Here is a 12,500-nt window from a genome sequence, read left to right on the forward strand (position 1 = left end):
GCGTGTTTTATCCACCCTATCTGTTAGTTGTTTGATTCTTCATTTATTGGAGATTTTAAGGAAGGAATAAGTATTATGATTATTAATGATATAAAACTGACGATAAGAAACAGCCTTAGTTGGTGAAATTAGTGACTGAAATGTTCATCTTTTTACAGTATAGTTACATATGTAACGTTATGAAAAGTTGTGTATGTAAGAAACTGTATGCAACAATTAAAAATTAGACACAAATTTCATCTGAGATGCCCCTTTTATTATTATTATTATTATTATTATTATTATTATTATTATTATTATTATTATTATTATTATTATTATTATCAAACCTAAGGGGGATAGTGTATATAGTTACATCAAACTTATGTCGCATTCTATAATGAGGACAAATGGCCAAATTTTCATCTTTATTCACGAAAATGTAACCAGCTGGAGAGTGATAATAGTTAAGGGCGTTCACCAAGATTCGATTAACGAACTCACCCACTCTCTAGAAATTTAATAAAGTATTACACGCCTACACAAGTTCAAAAACCTTTCTTCATGCATAGTCGGTGGAGATGAAATATCCAAATAGTCTGACTGGCGCACAATAAAAATTTTACACAACCTTATCAGAACACTAAAAAAAATCAACTACTCCTTTATGATAAAAAGGAATGTGATTGAATGTTTTCGTGCTACAAGAGTATGTCGTCTGAAAATGGGCATTTTTTTTTACTGCTTAAACGTGTTACCGAAAAAGAAAATAGACAAAGAAATGATTTTATACAGATTTACGAGAAAGAGGTACGAGCATTCAAGTTTGCTGAAAACACAAATATAAAAAAAGATTACTTTAACTCCGGGGATTAAACGTGAGGAACAAAAGAATAAGAAAAATCCCTTCCGTTTCATGTTACCCTCCTTTTAATACATACATACATACATACATTTATACATACATACACACACTCACACACACACACCACACACACACACACATATATATATATATATATATATATATATATATATATATATATATATATATATAAATCGATATATTTTTGGAAGAACGAGCTAGTTAGTAATGGGTTAAAATTTCTCATACCGAAATGGAAGTAACTTGGATGACCATCCAAATCAGGGAATTCCTTTAGAATATCTCTTATTACTAAATTGACATTCAGAGTCCAAAGATGATCGTACAAAGAACATAATAAAATTCAAAGAATACATCTCAGGTTCTGATGGTTTTTCTGGAATCCAAATGATATAGAGACACCTATTTACATATGTAGATTTATATGTGCTGTGTGATAGGGCTGCATATGTCTTTGTATTTTGATATTTTAAAAATTTCAAAAGAATGATTATGTAATCTTTATTAAAATGATGTTGTCCACATTCTCCAAATATTGCTCAACAGAAAATGCAGAACTATATGAAGTCACAACCTGTACTTGATTTTTTTTATGCAGAGAGAGAGAGAGAGAGAGAGAGAGAGAGAGAGAGAGAGAGAGAGCCTCTCTTATTATTAACTGGAATGGCTTTCCATTCCTCCTGCCGTACGAAATCCTGAGCACTGCTCCTTTTCTTCCTCCTCGACGAAACTCTTGCATTACATTCAAATGACGTCGTTCGTCTGAGTTCTACCTTCCAGTGCATTTTTCATAAAGTTCGCCTCCTGGCGCTGATTAGTCTCCAAAGAGACTGCCCAGAGAGGAAGTTTCTTCCCAAAGTGCGAATTCATGGGTCAATTCAGGAAGAAAAAAATGGACCGAACTCGTAAATGAAAGCGAAGATTAAAGGGAAAATCGTTCAGGTCCAACAACTCGAAAGAGTGGCTGTAACTTCCTCTGGCTTCCACCGTCTAAAGGACATGTTAATGAAGTGATTGTGAAGGGTAAGAGAAAGAGCTTGGGGGACGCGGTCTGAAAATTAGGAAAAACAAAATGAAAAAAAGAGGGAGAAAGAAAAATAGGCATTGTAATTTATTTACGAGCCTTACAGTGACATACTACTATCAGTTTGATTTTTACATTATGGAATTGAACATTTCGTGCAGTATAATGAATGAAGAAGAGTCCAGCAAAAAGAAGAATATAAAGAAGCGAAATAGGGATGGGCGTTTGGAAAGGTTAGCTTCATGATGAACGAAAAAAGAAAAAGGCAAAATAAAGGGAACACGAGAGGAAATAATGCTAAACTGCGAAGATCTAGGTATCGCAGCACCTGGATGTCGCAACTGTAACACGAGATCGAGAAAATACGGTGTCACACATTCTCGCAAAGTAGGCGATGCAATATTAGAGTCAAGGAATTCCAGCCGTCGAAACAAGCAACTCAAAGAAAATCAGCGGAATATGTTTCCAGTTAGAAGCCCAGTGTATTTATGGCCTAAGAAAATTACTGTTCTTTTGTTTGTTGACCTTGATTTTAACTTTATTCTTTTGCCAAAAATGAAGGGGAAAACATTATGCATGTTTAAATACATGCATAGACAGGCAGGCATGAAGGCAGTAAGGAGAAGCTTAATTATTTGTATAAAAGGAAAAACATACTGTGCGTGTAAATACACAATCGATAAACAGATGGACAAAGTATACATATACATGTAGACCAAATCCCTTCATACATGCATACAGACCTAGTATATATGTATATATATATATATATATATATATATATATATATAGATCTATATATATTATATATATATATATAAATGGATGTATGTATGTGCTTGTGTGTAGGTGGCATATACACTTTGAAACAAATTGAACAATTTCAACCAAACTTAGTATACATAGGACTTACATTTGGAAAAGAATACTGAGTGGGTAATACTTCACTGGCACCAAAGGGGGTTGTGTGGGAACAGGGTGGGGACAGAGTGAAGTGTAATAATAACTGAAAACGACATATGTTAGTGTCTAATCCAAAGTTTTCAAGGTCATTGAGATGAATAAGGACGATCCTGATGCCCTTCAAGTTCAAGTTCAGCCCCGATAGGAAGAGTGGGGGCTGGGAGGGGGGGAAAGGGTTGGGAGGGGTGACATATAAAAATAACCTAAATGACAGATATAAGTGTCTAATCCATAGTTTTCAAGGTCGCTGAGATGAATGGTATCACTCCCAATTCACTTCAGCTTTGATTTCAACTCTGATAGGAATGGGGGGTGGTGAGAAGGGGGTGGGGAGGGGGCAATATGTAAAAATAACCAAAAACAACATATATTAGGTTCTAATCCAAGTGTAGATAAACCATGGCTTTCATTCGGCCCACCATAGGAATTCATGCAGGCCGCCAAATGAAAGAGAAAGGATACTTTGGCTTTCAAATGTTTGAAATATTAATCAATAAAATTTCTTTCCTACTAAATTACTTTGTATTTCAAATAAATGCATTTTATTTAAATCTTCTACAGTACTTAAAAATATTAATAAAATTAATTCCATTTTTCTTGAAAAGCCTTTCATTTTGCCTATTAATTATTTTGCTTAATATTCTATGCAGCCCTACAAAATTGTGAATTTTCTAATATGGTCATTGCACTGAAAAGTTTGCCCAGCCCTGGTTTAATCCATTGTTTTCGAGGTCGTGGAGATGAATAGTGACACTCCCCGATGCCCTTTAAGTCAAAGTTTAGCCCCAATAGGAGGTGGGAGTGAGAAAGGGTGGGGTGGAGGTATCTTAAATGTAACCGAAAATAAGAGATATAGTCTCCTTGCACTAACCTGGCGAATAAGCCCCGCCCACCTTTGAAACTGCACAATGCAGGAGTCGTCAGTATTGAATCTATTTCGATTTTAATCATTAACAATCATACAAAATATAGCATATCATTACAAAATCTTGATGTAATATATAAATTTTATTCTTTTTGCATAGTTGCTGTCACTGAAATATTTGTCATATAAAAAAAAAACAGTGCAACTATATACATAGGAAGGGGAGGCGTGGTGGTTAATGGAATAGCTATTGTTTTGTCGGGATTGTCGAATCTGGCACTTGTCTCCTCATCAGCTGATTTTAGTGACGTCAACAAATTTCTGATATTTTTCATCTCATTTGAAGGTAAATACTTACATAGCTTCATATACTTACCTATTCAATTTCCTGCGTAATCTAACACAAAGTAAAGGTTTCTTTTGATATTTATTTTCTTATATTTATAATGATATTCTTATCAGTGGGGAAGCATCTAATGATAGTCGTAATGAGCGATCGGAGGAGGAATATCAGGTAAGCATTACCCACAGGTCTATCAATAATTTTCCCCAGCTCTCCGGTTCCAGTCCATTTTATACAGGCTGTGTCCATAGATGGTTGGTTGGTTAGGTCTAGTTCCAGTAATTGTATAAACCGCAAAACTATATCTCTTCTTTATTTACCCTTTGCTTTATGCGACTATACATTTAAGCAATTATATTATGAGTTTTGTTTATAAATCTATGCAGTCGTATTGTAAATGAAGCTGTAAGCTATAGGCCTATAAGTGGTCAATTGCCATTGATGAAATTGCTCGTGAAGCGGATCATCAAATTCTCCGACTTCCCCCTCATCATTGGCAGTTAAACCCCATCAAATTTATCTGGGATCAAACTTATCTGGGCTTAGATTATGACAGAAATAAAAAAGAATAATTCCCATGGAAACCAAACTTTGAAGAGGGCAGAAGCAGCAAGAACTGTCATAAACAGCGTAACCGTTGAAGACTGGAGGATATGCATACACCACACAAGATAATGTTGAAGATGAGTATAGGAGGAAAGATAGAGCCTTCGACCTTCTATTGGAAAGTTTCATTATAAACATCGATGATAACAGTAGTGAATTTAACGAAGACGAATGCTTATATATTGAGAGAAATATAGATTGTGTGTGTGTGTGTGTATGTGTGTGTATGTGTGTGTTTGTCAGTGTGTTTGTCTCGTTTGTAGGCATGTGTATATTTTCAAAGTATTACATATTACGTAGCAAAATATACAATTTCCATAGTATAAAATAACAGCCAGATTTACAGACATGAAATTTAATGGGTTATATATGGTGTGCTATTGTTTAAGTCGTCGACATAATTAAAGGTATTGTTTACGGAGCTGCCAATGTTAAGCATGAATGTAACTTCCCTGCTTGCTATAAGAAAATCTTGACCGATCTTAAAAAGGACAATACTATCCACATCACAAAAGCTGATAAGTCAAATAGTATGGTAATTTTAGATAAAGCTGACTACATATCACATATGCAAGTCCTACTGGATGATGATGTGACTTATAAAAAATTAAGAAAAAATCCCCTTGATCAAGTCATGAAAAACCTTAATAGCACAGTGGAAAAAATCCTTAAAGATAAAACAGAACTGTACGGATTAGTCAAAACGCACAAAGAAAATAACCCTATGCGGCCTATTATTAGTACTGTTGGCTCAGTTTCATATAAACTTTCGAGATATATCACTAAGGCTTGTGCCCATTACTTGGAACCATCTCCGATTCTCATATATATAATTCCCTAGATTTAGCTGATAAATTATACAAAATTACTCTTTGCCCAACTGATAGATTCGTTAGTTTCGATGTATGTTCTCTATTTATTAATGTCCCATAGACTCTATTTTAGAATATCTTAGTAATGAACTGACTCAGCATGAATTACCTCTACCTGCAAGTCACAGTATTTCACTCACTAGGTTATGCATTTGTGATTGTAAGTTTATATTGAATGGTGAATCTTATCAACAAATATTTGGCATGGCAATGGGCAACCCTTTATCACCACTCCTCTCAAATTTGTACATGGAATTCTTTGAAAAACCCTATTTACCTAATATCATTTATATTCCTTCAAAGTGGTATAGATATGTTGATGATATTTTTGCTGTTTTGCCTGCTGATATTAATGTAAATGATTTACTCTCTAAATTAAATATTTAAACCAGTTACCATCAATTAAGTTTACTCTAGAATTGAAAAAAGATAATTGCCTCCCTTTCTTAGATGTTTTGATACATAGAGAACCATTTCAATGTAAATTCAGTATTTATAGGAAACCAACCAACAACTTAACTTATGTTCATTTCTCTTCAGGCCACCATCTTAACGTCAAAATATAAATTTTTTCTTCTATGTTTCCATGAGCATTGCGCATTGTCAATCCCAAATATTTGGATCATGAAATTAAATACAAAAAAAGAATAGGGAGAGATTCATGTTATCCTTCACATATATTAGATATTTGCTATAATAGTGTAAGTAACACGGAGAAAGAAAATTATAATAACATTTTCAGTTTGCCTTATTTTAACAGATTAGAAACCATTAAATCATTGTTAAAATCCTTTAAGGTCAACCTTGTTTTTTTCCTATAATAACACACTAAAAGGAATGTTAATAAAAAATGTATTATGTCAAAACTGGGCAAACATCTAATGCAATATTCATTCATTTAAGTGAAAACAACCACCGGATAAATTGGATTGGTAGTTCAGTAATTGCAAGATCAAAAGATGTTTTATCACAAAATCTTTTAGAATCTGCCATTATACAACTTCCTTCCCATTGTTATTTTAATATTAGTCGTGGCCTGTTTCATTTAGACCCTTGTATTTGTAATATGTTTAAGAATGACCTCAAAGATACAATCACAGACTTGAATACAAATTAGTTGCCTTATAGATATTTTTTTGTATGGGTATGTTTAATATGTTTTGTGAATAAGTTTTTGTTTACCAAATATCTGAATGTGGTCAGTTGCCACCCTGTATAATCTTTAATTGTCTTGTCTCTGTGTCTGAGCAGTTGGACTTAATCTTTTTGTTCTTAAATTATACCCATGTTTATGCTTGTTTGGGAAGGTTACTCATTCTCCAGGTGTGTTGGATTCTAGGTACTAATCGCCTTATGATACCTATCTGTCATTTATACGACCCTTCCTTGTCCTCTCAGTTTCTCATGTATGTCAGCCTGTCTGCAAAGTAAAGGACATTGAGTCGAAAGATCTTGAAGCTACTCCGTTGTTTATCATTCCTTCGTGGCTTGTACACACACACACACACACACACACACACACACACACACACATATATATATATAGATAGATAGATAGATAGATAGATAGATAGATATATGTCTGCGTGTGTGTACGTGTGCTTACATAAACGGCAAGTTTCGCTTGGGCTGCCGTGTAGTAACGTGCGTGACGATAAATAGCACCCACATTAATGCTTAGCGTCAAGCATTTCCCGATAATCACAGAAGCATAACTTAACGGGTAATTACGAAAAGGCGACCGAGGGGCTGTAGTGTTATTCCCACGAAAAGTATTAAGAAGAGTGTTCCATTAAAAGTAATGGATTTCTCTTATCGAATCATTCGTGTAAAACTTTCTCACCGCCACTGTTTTCTTTGTTTTACTGGATATGTTAACAATCACATTTGTGCTTTTATGTACATTCAGAATGATATGGAAAGGATAAAACGAGCTGAGATTTCCTAATCAGACTGGCAGCCGACCTTTTTATTTATTTATTTATTTATTTGAGAACACAAACGTTTAAATTAAAAAAATTTTGTTGTTGTAATGATCAAGGAGACGAATTCGTTCAAGTGTACGCAGACGTATTGTGCAAACGTTTTCACTACATTTTGTTACTCAACTTTGCCTCCATAACAAAAGTATTGACTCATAATTAACTTCGTGCATCTAAACATATCCTTTATTTCCTAGTGTTTTTCACTTAGAAATCTTCTGTAAGCATTCTCATTAACTTTCTGATATCAATTAGTCCCTGATTTACCTCTTCCGTTACCTTACTATCATCTATTCCATGTACTATTTAATTCATATATTTATCACTTTCATTCACCAATAATCCATAGTAGCATTTATTGTTCTATCCTCAGCATTCGTTTGCACTTATAAACTTATTCTAGGTAATATTCAACTTGTTTTTTTTTATAAGAAAGGCTTTTCGGCCTTTATAGTTTCTCTTTACTATCGCCAGATATTGGCACTGGACAATTTATTATCAAATCAGTCATCGAATATTATCGCCAAAACACAGTATTACAGGCAAGTCTCAGATTCTACTATATTCAAAACGTCTCCATTTATCACAGAAGCTTCAGTCTAAATTTCCTCATTTTTTCCCTGCTTTTCCCATAAATACATGAACATATTACCTACCAGATGGTATTTACCTTCACACAAAATAGTTACTCTCCCAGATACGGATTTTTTTTTTTGCGCACTTATCAGATGCACACGTTACTTTTTTTTCGGACAATTCCTGCTCTCTGAGGTTTTACTTACTCAATCACAACCCCTCAGTGTATTTTCAAGTATATTTTACAATGTTTTACCTTTATAAGTCTTAAAACCCATTTACCCCAACACAATGGACAATTATCTCTCTTTCATTATTCTGAAACCCATTAAGGCATACTCTCCAAGGAGTTGGAAGGAAAAGAGAACATAATACCGAAAATAAAAATGAAAGTTAGGCAAAGAATACGAGGAAGGCCGGATTGATAAAAACTACACACACACACACACATACACAACAGAGAGAGAGAGAGAGAGAGAGAGAGAGAGAGAGAGAGAGAGAGAGAGAGAGACTTTAATCGGTCTCAGGAGCAGAGCATTGTAACGATACTCAATATAGATTACAAAAATCAAGGAAATTCTAAAACCTTGACCTCGAATAGGGGACGCGAAACTAAAACACATTTAGATTTAGTTCACTTGGAGCATGTCAACTCACAAAGCGTACAAGTATAGGAGGTTAATTCATACAAAAGGCAAGGCATTCAAGAAACAAAATTCAAAAATAAGTTTGAAACTCTCATCTTCACTCTCATGGCCTTTGTTCCTTCATATCGCTTCCTTCCTGTTTTTTTTCCAGAGTCCGGGCTAGATAAGGGATTCGAGTACCAGCCCTACTAGCCTTTGCTTAAAATACACGCACACACATGCAAACCAATATAAATATACACATTATATACACACACAGATATTATATATATATATATATAATATATACTATAATTATATTATATATTGTATATAATAAACCATATATATATATATATATATATATATATATATATATATATATATAGTAAAATACAGATATAGATATATATATATATATCTATATATATATATATATATATATATATATGTTGGCTGCCCTACGAAAAGAGGTTAAGAACGCGCATGACTTCTAAACAGCGACGATCTCGAATAAAATCTTCATCTAGCAACCGCGTGTTATAGGAAAAAAGCTTCGAGGCGTCAGCAAGTGGTTTGGGCAGCTGCCGACGTAGTAAAAACGTATCGAATCGTGGGGATGTAGGCGCGGGTGCGCTAATTGACCCAGTGGGTGGACTACGTGACTTAGATTGTCACTTGAAAATGAGTCATATAAAACATTCTAGAACAAATTAGTTCTTTCCTGCACCAAAATATCAGAACTGTGACAAGACTATCGTACATGCGTTTGTGCATCCATCAAAGCATGTGCAAGATGCAATGTATTCAAAGGGTTTGTAAGTCGGGATTAGACGATGAGCTTTTTAACGGGGCGCTTGAGATCTGCATATAAGGTAAACAGAAAGAAACTATTTAGTGTTGGAGGTTACAAGACTTTTGTTGAACATTGAACAATTTACAGGTGTCCTGAGAGAAGCCGAAGTGCAGTGAAAAACATTGAATTTCAAATCAGTTTTTCTCTCATATTCACATTTTTTTTTTTTAAATTTTTATATCCCTGTTATTTTATGCTCATCCATTTTTTTCCTGAAGGTTATGATTTCTTTTCCCTCAGGTGGATTCATATCGCCAAAATGGGAATTCTAACTTTTATTTTTAGCTGGGTTTTCAATTAATTTTATTTTCTTTATCATGTTAGTTTTTGGGGGAATAAATGTTCTATTTTTGTACCTTGGGGATTGGTGTAGCCCCAGATTTAATTGTTTTGAGAATAGTAACAGGGATGCCACTTTCAGTCTTTCTCTCTAAGGTAGGTGCCAGATGTTCTCATCGAGGTCAACATTACCAAGTTGTCTTCTGAACAAGGCCAAAACTAAGCCTTGTAATATATATATATATATATATATATATATAGTATATATATATATGTAATGATCACATTTAATAGACATATATATTCCATATATGTAAATAAGCCCATGACCCAAGGGGTCACTGGCGAAAACAAGGAGTGCGATAAGAACTAATAAACAGGGCGCAAGCTAGACACAGCCGCATTGTCTGTGACGCCCTGGTTTGCATTTGCCTGTGTAATCAAAAGCATTGTCCTGTAAAACAGGTCACAGTGCCTTCGTCTGAGAAGATGGTGACCTATAACCCGCAGAGACAACACGTGACTTCCTAGTCACATGTTCATCTGTCTGTATGTTATGTATGCTGAGCTAAGCTTTGCTCTACTATCTTTTGTAAAGACTATGTAACTTAGATCTCTACTTCCACTCATCGAGACAAGTTCTCTGAAATCACTTCTTCCTCTACTCAAGAGATGTAGTTTCAAAATATATGTTAAGTTTGACCACGATGAGTTTGAAGTCTTCCCCTCTATACTCAAAGAAGATACTAACGAAACTTAGAAACTCTCTCTGCATCGATGTCACTCTGACGAGAATGGGAAGTAGACAAACAGATACTTGCGTATAACATCGCAGGGTATAACATCCAACAGGACGCCTTTCTATACATAGGCGTATCCCGTATATCTGGTGGCAGCGAGACGTCTCTACGTCAACTGAAGCTTAACGAATCATAGAAAATGTAATATATCAGAAGTCAATAGAGGAAAGAGGATCTTCAAGCAACTTAGAGGGAACAAAATGCATCCTATGAACACTAAGAAATGTCCTTCATCGAGATGCATTCAAGAGGCTATAGCATTGTCTAGTGAACGTCTTTCATCACATACCTTCAAGAAACAAACCGGACGTGTCTACAGCAACAGGAACCGAATCATTCAACAAACAAGCAACGCATGATCAGAAGGCGAGTTGAGATATCGGTCAACAGCGGAGCAGGACGGGAAAATGTGAGGCTGTGACGTCATCAAAACACTATGATCTTCCTCTTAAATACCACAGCTAGTTACAATTCTTTATTCATTTTGGTGTGTGACTGTGAGTGTTCTCCATACACAAAATCGATCGTCCATTATTCCTGGGGGTGAGTTATAAGTTACTCTTAATCTTCCTTCCTTGCAGGAATCTATCTTCAACTACGTATGCTCGCCCTGCAGGCCTTTTTTTTATCTTTGTTGCTAATTTATTTTTCTTCCAGAAGTTCTCCGGAAATATCTTTATCATATTATCTTTTTTTAGTCTTATCATTTTGGGGTACTCTGTTATTATCTGTAACACATTTTTCTTATTTTATATTGCATATGTGTTTACGCAGTGGACGAGTGTATTCATAAAGATATTTCGATAGGATCGCTGAGAATCGTAGTGATAAGAAAAAAAGCAAAAGTCACGATGGCCACTGCTGCAGCTAGTTCTCCCGCACCCAGTAACCTTTCAACCAATCCAGTTGTTACTTTGGTCAGCGCAAATTCTGCAATTGCTCCCTTTCAAGGCCGGGTCAACGGGTTCTTGCCTCAAAGTGTCGAATCTTGGATCTCGTCAGTAGATGCTCATTTAAAAGCAAAATGTATCACTGACCCATCTGTACAATTACAGGAAGCTAAAAGTTCCATTGACTTTGCTAAAGGAGATGCAGGTTCGTACCTGAGAGGAGTCTCTTTCCAAGAGGCGGATACATAAGATGAATTTAAAATTAGATTACGTGCCATATATGGCGGTGAAGAAGCCTTGGACGTAGTCTTAGCTTTGAGGAACATCCTTAATCTGGCCTCTATGACTCAGCTTAACGTTGTAGAGAGGGTGGCACTAATTGCTGACCGGTTTCTCCTGTTTGGAGAAACCTTCGTAACCTTGACCGTTCTCTGCCCACGGCAACGTGCTCATGTCTTGTGCATGTGCGTTTCTTCTCAATTGTGGAGTACTATATGATTTTCCTTGATATGCTGTCTTCGAGTTCATTCCCGGTGTTGCCTGCCATTACATTGTTAGCGCTTGTAATAGAGGAAATTTCTACCATCAGTATTGCCGTTTTGTTAGTATTCCTGTCAATAAAATTCATGTCTTCCCAGTCTATTCTGTAGTCTTTTTCCCAACAGCGTTTGGCAACTGCGGACGTCTGACTGTAGTGTCTAATGTTCTGTATACGTTGCTTGCTTCGCTCTTAGCAAGAATTTTCTCTCTCGCCGTAGTACCATTCTTCATTGTCTAGATACGCTGCCATATATATCTCCCTCTTACCTCTTCTCCCTCTAACGGCTTTCTATTTCTAACTATCTTATTCCTAATCGTGTTTTTTCAGCTACCCATTAATTTGAAATATTTAGTTTCCTGTTGATGGTTGCAATGGTGTTGTCCGGTACTATAATTATTTTCTTCCTTTTAAA

Source organism: Macrobrachium nipponense, chromosome 4 (assembly GCF_015104395.2).
Source record: "Macrobrachium nipponense isolate FS-2020 chromosome 4, ASM1510439v2, whole genome shotgun sequence".
In the NCBI taxonomy this organism is placed as follows: Eukaryota; Metazoa; Arthropoda; class Malacostraca; order Decapoda; family Palaemonidae; genus Macrobrachium; species Macrobrachium nipponense.